Source organism: Falco punctatus (genome assembly GCF_963210335.1).
Source record: "Falco punctatus genome assembly, contig: scaffold_25, whole genome shotgun sequence".
Taxonomy (NCBI): Eukaryota; Metazoa; Chordata; class Aves; order Falconiformes; family Falconidae; genus Falco; species Falco punctatus.
The window spans coordinates 690,244-703,080 of record NW_027660064.1 but is presented as its reverse complement, the minus strand read 5'-3'; positions in this window follow the sequence as shown (position 1 = coordinate 703,080).

The following is a 12,837-nucleotide window of genomic DNA, read 5'->3' as shown; positions in this document are numbered from 1 at the left end:
TCTTTTGGAGTCGGCTGGTGACAAAATGTTCCAAAGATACCCCATGCACAACTCCACCGGGGAAGGTGCCAGAAAGGAGCTCTCTTGGTAGTTTTTACACTGCCCCGGTAGCCAGATGGAAGACACCACAAAAGTGGTTCTACCTGCTTTCTGGGCTGAGATGGGGAATCGCTGACTTTTGGAGTCGGCTGGTGACAAAATGTTCCAAAGACACCCCATTCACAACTCACCCGGGGAAGGTGCCAGAAAGGAGTTCTGTTGGTAGTTCTGACACTGCCCCGGTAGCCAGATGAAAGACACCACAAAAGTGGTTCTACCTGCTTGCTGGGCTGAGATGGGGAATCGCTGACTTTTGGAGTCGGCTGGTGACAAAATGTTGCAAACACACCCCATGCACAACTCCACCGGGGAAGGTGCCAGCAAGGAGTTCTCTGGTAGTTTTTACATTGCTCCGCTAGGCAGCTGAAAGACACCACAAAAGTGGTTCTACCTGCTTTCTGGGCTGAGATGGGGAACCGCTGACTTTTGGAGTCGGCCTGTGACAAAACGTTCCAAACACACCCCATGCACAACTCCACCGGGGAAGGTGCCAGAAAGGAGTTCTCTGGTAGTTTTTATATTGCTCCACTAGGCAGCTGAAAGACACCACGAGTGTGAGTGTGAGGGTGAGTGTGAGGGTGAGGGTTAGGATTAGGGTTAGGGTGAGTGTGAGTGTGAGTGTGAGAGTGAGTGTGAGTGTGAGTGTGAGTGTGAGGGTGAGGGTGAGGGTGAGGGTGAGGGTGAGTGTGAGGGTGAGGGTGAGGGTGAGGGTGAGGGTGAGGGTGAGTGTCAGTGTGAGGGTGAGTGTGAGTGTGAGGGTGAGGGTTAGGGTTAGTGTGAGGGTGAGTGAGAGTGTGAGTGTGAGGTGAGTGTGAGTGTGAGGGTTAGGGTTAGGGTCAGGGTTAGGGTGAGTGTGATTGTGAGTGTGTGGGTTAGGGTGAGGGTGAGTGTGAGGCTGAGTGTGAGTGTGTGTGTGAGTGTGAGGGTGAGGGTGAGGGTTAGGGTGAGTGTGAGGGTGAGTGTGAGGGTGAGTGTGAGGGTGAGTGTGAGGGTGAGGGTTAAGGTTAGGGTGAATGTGAGGGTGAGAGTGAGTTTGAGTGTAAGGGTGAGTGTGAGGGTGAGTGTGAGTGTGAGTGTGATGGTGAGTGTGAGTGCGAGGGTGAGTGTGAGGGTGAGTTTGAGGGTTAGGGTTAGGGTGAGTGTGAGGGTGAGTGTGAGGGTGAGTGTGAGGGTGAATGTGAGGGAGAGGGTGAGGGTGAGTGTGAGTGTGAGTGTGAGTGTGAGTGTGAGGCGGAGGGTGAGTGTGAGGGTTAGTGTGAGTGTGAGTTTGAGTGTGAGTGTGAGGGTGAGTGTGAGGGTGACGGTAAGTGTGAGTGTGAGGGTTAGGGTTAGGGTTAGGGTGAGGGTGAGTGTGATTGTGAGTGTGAGTGTGAGGGTTAGGGTGAGGGTGAGTGTGAGGGTGAGTGTGAGGGTGAGGGTGAGAGTTAGGGTTAGGTTGAGTGTGAGGGTTAGGGTGAGTGTGAGTGTGAGTGTTAGTGTGAGTGTGAGTGTGAGTTTGAGTGTGAGGGTTAGGTTCAGGGTTAGCGTGAGTGTGAGGGTGAGTGTGAGTATGAGTGTGAGTGTGAGGATGAGTGTGAGTATGAGTGTGAGGGTGACTGTGAGGATAAGTGTGAGTGTGAAAATGAAATTGAGTGTGAGTGTGAGGGTGAGTGTGAGTCTGAGTATGAGTGTGAGTATGAGGGTGAGTTTGAGTGTGAGTGTGAATTTGAGTGTGAGGGTTAGGTTTAGGGTTAGCGTGAGTGTGAGGGTGAGAGTGAGTGTGAGGGTGAGTGTGAGTGTGAGGGTGAGGGTGAGTGTGAGGGTTAGGGTTAGGGTTAGGGTGAGTGTGAGCGTGACCGTGAGGTGGAGGGTGAGTGTGAGGGTGAGTGTGAGTGTGAGTGTGAGTGTGAGGGTGAGTGTGAGTGTGAGTTTGAGTGTGAGTGTGAGGGTGAGTGTGAGGGTGACGGTAAGTGTGAGTGTGAGGGTTAGGGTTAGGGTTAGGGTTAGGGTGAGTGTGAGTGTGAGGGTGAGTGTGAGTATGAGTGTGAGTGTGAGTGTGAATGTGAGGGTGAGTGTGAGGATAAGTGTGAGTGTGAAGGTGAATGTTCTGTTGGTAGTTCTGACACTGCCCCGGTAGCCAGATGAAAGACACCACAAAAGTGGTTCTACCTGCTTTCTGGGCTGAGATGGGCAATCGCTGACTTTTGGAGTCCGCTGGTGACAAATGTTGCAAACACACCCCATGCACAACTCCACCGGGGAAGGAGCCAGAAAGGATTTCTGTTGGTTGCTCTTACACTGCTCCGGTAGCCAGATGAAAGACACCACAAAAGTGGTTCTACCTGCTTTCTGGGCTGAGATGGGGAATCGCTGACTTTTGGAGTCGGCTGGTGACAAAATGTTCCAAAGACACCCCATACACAACTCCAGTGGGGAAGGTGCCTGAAAGGAGTTCTGTTGGTAGTTCTGACACTACCCCGGTAGCCAGATGAAAGACACCACAAAAGTGGTTCTACCTGCTTTCTGGGCTGAGATGGGGAATCGCTGACTTTTGGAGTCGGCTGGTGACAAATTTTGCAAACACACCCCATGCACAACTCCACTGGGGAAGGTGCCAGAAAGGAGTTCTGTTGGTAGTTCTTACACTGCCCCGGTAGCCAGATGAAAGACACCACAAAAGTGGTTCTACCTGCTTTCTGGGCTGAGATGGGGAATCGCTGTCTTTTGGAGTCGGCTGGTGACAAAATGTTCCAAAGATACCCCATGCACAACTCCCACGGGGAAGGTGCCAGAAAGGAGTTCTGTTGGTGGTTCTTACACTGCCCCGGTAGCCAGATGAAAGACACCACAAAAGTGGTTCTACCTGCTTTCTGGGCTGAGATGGGGAATCGCTGACTTTTGCAGTCGGCTGGTGACAAAATGTTCCAAAGACACCCCATGCACAACTCCACCGGGGAAGGTGCCAGAAAGGGGTTCTGTTGGTTGCTCTTACACTGCCCCGGTAGCCTGATGAAAGACACCACAAAAGTGGTTCTACCTGCTTTGTGGGCTGATATGGGGAATCGCTGACTTTTGCAGTCGGCTGGTGACAAAATGTTGCAAACACACCCCATGCACAACTCCACGGGGAAGGTGCCAGAAAGGAGTTCTCTGGTAGTTTTTACATTGCTCCGCTAGGCAGATGAAAGACACCACAAAAGTGGTTCTACCTGCTTTCTGGGCTGAGATGGGCAATCGCTGACTTTTGGAGTCCGCTGATGACAAATGTTGCAAACACCCCCCATGCACAACTCCACCGGGGAAGGTGCCAGCAAGGAGTTCTCTGGTAGTTTTTACATTGCTCCGCTAGGCAGCTGAAAGTCACCACGAGTGTGTGTGTTAGTGTGAGGGTGAGGGTGAGTGTGAGGGTGAGGGTTAGGATTAGGGTTAGGGTGAGTGTGAGTGTGAGAGTGAGTGTGAGGGTGAGTGTGAGTGTGAGGGTGAGTGTGAGGGTGAGTGTGAGTGTGAGGGTGAGGGTGAGTGTGAGGGTGAGTGTGAGTGTGAGTGTGAGGGTGAGGGTTAGGGTTAGTGTGAGGGTGAGTGTGAGGCTGAGTGTGAGTGTGAGTGTGAGGTGAGTGTGAGTGTGAGGGTTAGGGTTAGAGTTAGGGTGAGTGTGAGGGTGAGTGTGAGGCTGAGTGTGAGTGTGATTGTGAGTGTGAGGGTGAGTGTGAGGGTGAGTGTGAGGGTGATTGTGAGTGTGAGGGAGAGGGTGAGGGTGAGTGTGAGGGTTAGGGTTAAGATTAGTTTGAGTGTGAGGGTGAGTGTGAGTGTGATGGTGAGTGTGAGTGCGAGGGTGAGTGTGAGGGTGAGTTTGAGGGTTAGGGTTAGGGTTAGGGTGAGTGTGAGGGTGAGGGTGAGTGTGAGGGTGAGTGTGAGGGTGAGTGTCAGGGAGAGGGTGAGGGTGAGTGTGAGTGTGAGGGTGAGTGTAAGGGTGAGAGTGAGTGTGAGGGTGAGTGTGAGTGTGAGGGTGAGGGTGAGTGTGAGGGTGAGTGTGAGGGTGAGGGTGAGTGTGAGGGTGAGTGTGAGTGTGAGGGAGAGGGTGAGGGTGAGTGTGAGGGTTAGGGTTAAGATTAGTTTGAGTGTGAGGGTGAGTGTGAGTGTGAGTGTGATGGTGAGTGTGAGTGCGAGGGTGAGTGTGAGGGTGACTTTGAGGGATAGGGTTAGGGTTAGGGTGAGTGTGAGGGTGAGGGTGAGTGTGAGGGTGAATGTGAGGGTGAGTGTGAGTGTGAGTGTGAGGCGGAGGGTGAGTGTGAGGATGAGTGTGAGTGTGAGTTTGAGTGTGAGTGTGAAGGTGAGTGTGAGGGTGACGGTAAGTGTGAGTGTGAGGGTTAGGGTTAGGGTTAGGGTGAGGGTGAGTGTGATTGTGAGGGTTAGGGTGAGGGTGAGTGTGAGTGTGTGTGTGAGTGTGAGGGTGAGGGTGAGGGTTAGGGTTACGGTGAGTGTGAGGGTTAGGGTGAGTGTGAGTGTGAGTGTTAGTGTGAGTGTGAGTGTGAGTTTGAGTGTGAGGGTTAGGTTTAGGGTTAGCGTGAGTGTGAGGGTGAATGTGAGTATGAGTGTGAGTGTGAGTGTGAGTGTGAGGATGAGTGTGAGTGTGAGTGTGAGGGTGAGTGTGAGGATGAGGGTGAGGATGAGTGTGAGGGTGAGTGTGAGGATAAGTGTGAGTGTGAAGGTGAGTGTGAGTGTGAGTGTGAATTTGAGTGTGAGGGTTTGGTTTAGGGTTAGCGTGAGTGTGAGGGTGAGTGTGAGTATGAGTGTGAGTGTGAGGGTGAGGGTGAGGGTGAGTGTGAGGGTTAGGGTTAGGATTAGGGTGAGTGTGAGCGTAGAGTGTGAGGGGGAGGGTGACTGTGAGGGTGAGTGTGAGGGTGAGGGTGAGTGTGAGTATGAGTGTGAGTGTGAGTGTGAGGGTGAGGGTGAGTGTGAGGGTTAGGGTTAGGGTTAGGGTGAGTGTGAGCGTGAGTGTGAAGGGGAGGGTGAGTGTAAGTGTGAGTGTGAGTGTAAGTGTGAGTGTGAGTGTGAGTGTGAGGGTGAGTGCGAGTGTGAGTGTGATGGTGAGTGTGAGTGCGAGGGTGAGTGTGAGGGTGAGTTTGAGGGTTAGGGTTAGGGTTAGGGTGAGTGTGAGGGTGAGGGTGAGTGTGAGGTCGAGTATGAGGGAGAGGGTGAGGGTGAGTGTGAGTGTGAGTGTGAGGCGGAGGGTGAGTGTGAGGGTGAGTGTGAGTGTGAGTTTGAGTGTGAGTGTGAGGGTGAGTGTGAGTGTGAGTGTGAGGGTGAGTGTGAGGGTGAGTGTGAGTGTGAGGGAGAGGGTGAGGGTGAGTGTGAGGGTTAGGGTTAAGATTAGTTTGAGTGTGAGGGTGAGTGTGAGTGTGAGTGTGATGGTGAGTGTGAGTGCGAGGGTGAGTGTGAGGGTGAGTTTGAGGGTTAGGGTTAGGGTTAGGTTGAGTGTGAGGGTGAGGGTGAGTGTGAGGGTGAGTGTGAGGGTGAGTGTGAGGGAGAGGGTGAGGGTGAGTGTGAGTGTGAGTGTGAGTGTGAGGGTGAGTGTGAGTGTGAGGGTGAGTGTGAGTGTGAGTTTGAGGGTGAGTGTGAGGGTGACGGTAAGTGTGAGTGTGAGGGTTAGGGTTAGGGTTAGGGTGAGGGTGAGTGTGATTGTGAGTGTGAGTGTGAGGGTTAGGGTGAGGGTGAGTGTGAGGGTGAGTGTGAGTGTGTGTGTGAGTGTGAGGGTGAGGGTTAGGGTTAGGGTGAGAGTGAGGGTTAGGGTGAGTGTGAGTGTGAGTGTGAGTGTTAGTATGAGTGTGAGTTTGAGTGTGAGGGTTAGGTTTAGGGTTAGAGTGAGTGTGAGGGTGAGTGTGAGTATGAGTGTGAGTGTGAGTGTGAGGATGAGTGTGAGTATGAGTGTGAGGGTGAGTGTGAGGATAAGTGTGAGTGTGAAGGTGAAAGTGAGTGTGAGTGTGAGGGTGAGTGTTAGTGCGAGTGTGTGTGTGAGTGTGAGGGTGAGTGTGAGTGTGAGGGTGAGGGTGAGTGTGAGGGTTAGGGTTAGGGTTAGGGTGATTGTGAGCGTGAGTGTGAGGGGGAGGGTGAGTGTGAGGGTGAGTGTGAGTGTGAGTGTGAGTGTGAGGGTGAGGGTGAGGGTGAGGGTGAGTGTGAGTGTGAGGGTGACGGTAAGTGTGAGTGTGAGGGTTAGGGTTAGGGTTAGGGTGAGTGTGAGGGTGAGGGTGAGTGTGAAGGTGAGTGTTACTGTGAGTGCGAGTGTTAGTGTGAGGGTGAGTGTGAGTGTGAGTGCGAGTGTGAGTGTGATGGTGAGTGTGAGTGCGAGGGTGAGTGTGAGGGTGCGTTTGAGGGTTAGGGTTAAGGTTAGGGTGAGTGTGAGTGTGAGTGTGAGTGTGAGGTTGAGTGTGAGGGAGAGGGTGAGTGTGAGTGTGAGTGTGAGGCGGAGGGTGAGTGTGAGTGTGAGTGTGAGTGTGAGTGTGAGTGTGAGTGTGAGTGTGAGGGTGAGTGTGAGTGTGAGTGTGAGGGTGACGGTAAGTGTGAGTGTGACGGTTAGGGTTAGGGTTAGGGTTAGGGTGAGCGTGAGTGTGATTGTGAGTGTGAGGGTTAGGGTGAGGGTGAGTGTGAGGGTGAGTGTGAGTGTGTGTGTGAGTGTGAGGGTGAGGGTGAGGGTTAGGGTTAGGGTGAGTGTGAGGGTGAGGGTGAGTGTTACTGTGAGTGAGAGTGTTAGTGTGAGGGTGAGTGTGAGTGTGAGTGCGAGTGTGAGTGTGATGGTGAGTGTGAGTGCGAGGGTGAGTGTGAGGGTGAGTTTGAGGGTTAGGGTTAGGGTGAGCGTGAGTGTGATTGTGAGTGTGAGGGTTAGGGTGAGGGTGAGTGTGAGGGTGAGTGTGAGTGTGTGTGTGAGTGTGAGGGTGAGGGTGAGGGTTAGGGTTAGGGTGAGTGTGAGGGTGAGGGTGAGTGTGAGTTTGAGTGTGAGGGTTAGGTTTAGGGTTAGCGTGAGTGTGAGGGTGAGTGTGAGTATGAGTGTGAGTGTGAGTGTGAGTGTGAGTGTGAGTGTGAGTGTGAGGGTGAGTGTGAGGATAAGTGTGAGTGTGAAGGTGAAAGTTCTGTTGGTAGTTCTGACACTGCCCCGGTAGCCAGATGAAAGACACCACAAAAGTTGTTCTACCTGCTTGCTGGGCTGAGATGGGCAATCGCTGACTTTTGGAGTCGGCTGGTGACAAAATGTTCCAAAGACACCCCATGCACAACTCCACCGGGGAAGGTGCCAGAAAGGGGTTCTGTTGGTTGCTCTTACACTGCTCCGGTAGCCAGATGAAAGACACCACAAAAGTGGTTCTACCTGCTTTCTGGGCTGAGATGGGGAATCGCTGACTTTTGGAGTCGGCTGGTGACAAAATGTTGCAAACACACCCCATGCACAACTCCCCCGGGGAAGGTGCCAGAAAGGAGTTCTGTTGGTAGTTCTGACACTGCCCCGGTAGCCAGATGAAAGACACCACAAAAGTGGTTCTACCTGCTTTCTGGGCTGAGATGGGGTATCGCTGACTTTTGGAGTCGGCCTGTGACAAAACGTTCCAAACACACCCCATGCACATCTCCACCGGGGAAGGTGCCAGCAAGGAGTTCTCTGGTAGTTTTTACATTGCTCCGCTAGGCAGCTGAAAGACACCACGAGTGTGAGTGTTAGTGTGAGGGTGAGGGTGAGTGTGAGTGTGAGGGTTAGGATTAGGGTTAGGGTGAGTGTGAGTGTGAGGGTGAGAGTGAGTGTGAGGGTGAGTGTGAGTGTGAGGGTGAGTGTGAGGGTGAGTGTGAGGGTGAGTGTGAGTGTGAGGGTGAGTGTGAGGGTGAGTGTGAGTGTGAGTGTGAGGGTGAGGGTTAGGGTTAGTGTGAGGGTGAGTGTGAGGCTGACTGTGAGTGTAAGTGTGAGGGTGAGTGTGAGTGTGAGGGTTAGGGTTAGGGTTAGAGTTAGTGTGAGGGTGAGGGTAAATGTGAGGCTGAGTGTGAGTGTGAGTGTGAGGGTGAGTGTGAGGGTGAGTGTGAGTGTGAGTGTGAGGGTGAGGGTGAGTTTGAGGGTTAGGGTTAGGGTTAGGTTGAGTGTGAGGGTGAGGGTGAGTGTGAGGGTGAGTGTGAGGGTGAGTGTGAGGGAGAGGGTGAGGGTGAGTGTGAGTGTGAGTGTGAGTGTGAGGCGGAGGGTGAGTGTGAGGGTGAGTGTGAGTGTGAGTTTGAGTGTGAGTGTGAGGGTGAGTGTGAGGGTGACGGTAAGTGTGAGTGTGAGGGTTAGGGTTAGGGTTAGGGTGAGCGTGAGTGTGATTGTGAGTGTGAGTGTGAGGGTTAGGGTGAGGGTGAGTGTGAGGGTGAGTGTGAGTGTGTGTGTGAGGGTGAGGGTGAGGGTTAGGGTTAGGGTTAGGGTGAGTGTGAGGGTGAGGGTGAGTGTGAGGGTGAGTGTTACTGTGAGTGCGAGTGTTACTGTGAGGGTGAGTGTGAGTGCGAGGGTGAGTGTGAGGGTGAGGGTTAGGGTTAGGGTTAGGGTCAGTGTGAGGTTGAGTGTGAGGGAGAGGGTGAGGGTGAGTGTGAGTGTGAGTGCGAGGCGAAGGGTGAGTGTGAGTGTGAGTGTGAGTTTGAGTGTGAGGATTAGGTTTAGGGTTAGCGTGAGTGTGAGGGTGAGTGTGAGTATGAGTGTGAGTGTGAGTGTGAGGATGAGTGTGAGTGTGAATGTGAGGGTGAGTGTGAGGATAAGTGTGAGTGTGAAGGTGAAAGTTCTTTTGGTGGTTCTGACACTGCCCCGGTAGCCAGATGAAAGACACCACAAAAGTTGTTCTACCTGCTTGCTGGGCTGAGATGGGCAATCGCTGACTTTTGGAGTCGGCTGGTGACAAAATGTTCCAAAGACACCCCATGCACAACTCCCCCGGGGAAGGTGCCAGAAAGGAGTTCTGTTGGTAGTTCTTACACTGCCCCGGTAGCCAGATGAAAGACACCACAAAAGTGGTTCTACCTGCTTTCTGGGCTGAGATGGGGAACCGCTGACTTTTGGAGTCGGCCTGTGACAAAACGTTCCAAACACACCCCATGCACAACTCCACCGGGGAAGGTGCCAGCAAGGAGTTCTCTGGTAGTTTTTACATTGTTCCGCTAGGCAGCTGAAAGACACCACGAGTGTGAGTGTTTGTGTGAGTGTGAGGGTGAGTGTGAGGGTGAGGGTTAGGATTAGGGTTAGGGTGAGTGTGAGTGTGAGGGTGAGAGTGAGTGTGAGGGTGAGTGTTAGTGCGAGTGTGTGTGTGAGTGTGAGGGTGAGTGTGAGTGTGAGGGTGAGGGTGAGTGTGAGGGTTAGGGTTAGGGTTAGGGTGATTGTGAGCGTGAGTGTGAGGGGGAGGGTGAGTGTGAGGGTGAGTGTGAGTGTGAGTGTGAGTGTGAGGGTGAGGGTGAGGGTGAGGGTGAGTGTGAGTGTGAGGGTGACGGTAAGTGTGAGTGTGAGGGTTAGGGTTAGGGTTAGGGTGAGTGTGAGGGTGAGGGTGAGTGTGAAGGTGAGTGTTACTGTGAGTGCGAGTGTTAGTGTGAGGGTGAGTGTGAGTGTGAGTGCGAGTGTGAGTGTGATGGTGAGTGTGAGTGCGAGGGTGAGTGTGAGGGTGCGTTTGAGGGTTAGGGTTAAGGTTAGGGTGAGTGTGAGTGTGAGTGTGAGTGTGAGGTTGAGTGTGAGGGAGAGGGTGAGTGTGAGTGTGAGTGTGAGGCGGAGGGTGAGTGTGAGGGTGAGTGTGAGTGTGAGTGTGAGTGTGAGTGTGAGGGTGAGTGTGAGTGTGAGTGTGAGTGTGAGGGTGACGGTAAGTGTGAGTGTGACGGTTAGGGTTAGGGTTAGGGTTAGGGTGAGCGTGAGTGTGATTGTGAGTGTGAGGGTTAGGGTGAGGGTGAGTGTGAGGGTGAGTGTGAGTGTGTGTGTGAGTGTGAGGGTGAGGGTGAGGGTTAGGGTTAGGGTGAGTGTGAGGGTGAGGGTGAGTGTGAGGGTGAGTGTTACTGTGAGTGAGAGTGTTAGTGTGAGGGTGAGTGTGAGTGTGAGTGCGAGTGTGAGTGTGATGGTGAGTGTGAGTGCGAGGGTGAGTGTGAGGGTGAGTTTGAGGGTTAGGGTTAGGGTTAGGGTGAGTGTGAGGGTGAGTGTGAGGGAGAGGGTGAGGGTGAGTGTGAGTGTGAGTGTGAGGCGGAGGGTGAGTGTGAGGGTGAGTGTGAGTGTGAGTGTGAGTGTGAGTGTGAGTTTGAGTGTGAGGGTTAGGTTTAGGGTTAGCGTGAGTGTGAGGGTGAGTGTGAGTTTGAGTGTGAGTGTGAGTGTGAGTGTGAGGATGAGTGTGAGTGTGAGTGTGAGGGTGAGTGTGAGGATAAGTGTGAGTGTGAAGGTGAAAGTTCTGTTGGTAGTTCTGACACTGCCCCGGTAGCCAGATGAAAGACACCACAAAAGTTGTTCTACCTGCTTGCTGGGCTGAGATGGGCAATCGCTGACTTTTGGAGTCGGCTGGTGACAAAATGTTCCAAAGACACCCCATGCACAACTCCACCGGGGAAGGTGCCAGAAAGGGGTTCTGTTGGTTGCTCTTACACTGCTCCGGTAGCCAGATGAAAGACACCACAAAAGTGGTTCTACCTGCTTTCTGGGCTGAGATGGGGAATCGCTGACTTTTGGAGTCGGCTGGTGACAAAATGTTGCAAACACACCCCATGCACAACTCCCCCGGGGAAGGTGCCAGAAAGGAGTTCTGTTGGTAGTTCTGACACTGCCCCGGTAGCCAGATGAAAGACACCACAAAAGTGGTTCTACCTGCTTTCTGGGCTGAGATGGGGTATCGCTGACTTTTGGAGTCGGCCTGTGACAAAACGTTCCAAACACACCCCATGCACATCTCCACCGGGGAAGGTGCCAGCAAGGAGTTCTCTGGTAGTTTTTACATTGCTCCGCTAGGCAGCTGAAAGACACCACGAGTGTGAGTGTTAGTGTGAGGGTGAGGGTGAGTGTGAGTGTGAGGGTTAGGATTAGGGTTAGGGTGAGTGTGAGTGTGAGGGTGAGAGTGAGTGTGAGGGTGAGTGTGAGTGTGAGGGTGAGTGTGAGTGTGAGTGTGAGGGTGAGTGTGAGTGTGAGGGTGAGTGTGAGGGTGAGTGTGAGTGTGAGTGTGAGGGTGAGGGTGAGGGTTAGGGTTAGTGTGAGGGTGAGTGTGAGGCTGAGTGTGAGTGTAAGTGTGAGGGTGAGTGTGAGTGTGAGGGTTAGGGTTAGGGTTAGGGTTAGGGTGAGTGTGAGGGTAAATGTGAGGCTGAGTGTGAGTGTGAGTGTGAGTGTGAGTGTGAGGGTGAGTGTGAGGGTGAGTGTGAGTGTGAGTGTGAGGGTGAGGGTGAGTTTGAGGGTTAGGGTTAGGGTTAGGTTGAGTGTGAGGGTGAGGGTGAGTGTGAGGGTGAGTGTGAGGGTGAGTGTGAGGGAGAGGGTGAGGGTGAGTGTGAGTGTGAGTGTGAGTGTGAGGCGGAGGGTGAGTGTGAGGGTGAGTGTGAGTGTGAGTTTGAGTGTGAGTGTGAGGGTGAGTGTGAGGGTGACGGTAAGTGTGAGTGTGAGGGTTAGGGTTAGGGTTAGGGTGAGCGTGAGTGTGATTGTGAGTGTGAGGGTTAGGGTGAGGGTGAGTGTGAGGGTGAGTGTGAGTGTGTGTGTGAGGGTGAGGGTGAGGGTGAGGGTTAGGGTTAGGGTGAGTGTGAGGGTGAGGGTGAGTGTGAGGGTGAGTGTTACTGTGAGTGCGAGTGTTACTGTGAGGGTGAGTGTGAGTGCGAGGGTGAGTGTGAGGGTGAGGGTTAGGGTTAGGGTTAGGGTGAGTGTGAGGTTGAGTGTGAGGGAGAGGGTGAGGGTGAGTGTGAGTGTGAGTGCGAGGCGGAGGGTGAGTGTGAGTGTGAGTGCGAGGCGGAGGGTGAGTGTGAGTGTGAGTTTGAGTGTGAGGGTTAGGTTTAGGGTTAGCGTGAGTGTGAGGGTGAGTGTGAGTATGAGTGTGAGTGTGAGTGTGAGGATGAGTGTGAGTGTGAATGTGAGGGTGAGTGTGAGGATAAGTGTGAGTGTGAAGGTGAAAGTTCTTTTGGTGGTTCTGACACTGCCCCGGTAGCCAGATGAAAGACACCACAAAAGTTGTTCTACCTGCTTGCTGGGCTGAGATTGGCAATCGCTGACTTTTGGAGTCGGCTGGTGACAAAATGTTCCAAAGACACCCCATGCACAACTCCCCCGGGGAAGGTGCCAGAAAGGAGTTCTGTTGGTAGTTCTTACACTGCCCCGGTAGCCAGATGAAAGACACCACAAAAGTGGTTCTACCTGCTTTCTGGGCTGAGATGGGGAACCGCTGACTTTTGGAGTCGGCCTGTGACAAAACGTTCCAAACACACCCCATGCACAACTCCACCGGGGAAGGTGCCAGCAAGGAGTTCTCTGGTAGTTTTTACATTGTTCCGCTAGGCAGCTGAAAGACACCACGAGTGTGAGTGTTTGTGTGAGTGTGAGGGTGAGTGTGAGGGTGAGGGTTAGGATTAGGGTTAGGGTGAGTGTGAGTGTGAGGGTGAGAGTGAGTGTGAGGGTGAGTGTGAGTGTGAGGGTGAGTGTGAGGGTGAGGGTGTGTTTGAGGGTTAGGGTTAGTGTGAGGGTGAGTGTGAGGCTGAGTGTGAGTGTGAGTGTGAGGGTCAGTGTGAGTGTGAGGGTTAGGGTTAGGGTTAGGGTTAGGGTGAGTGTGAGGCTGA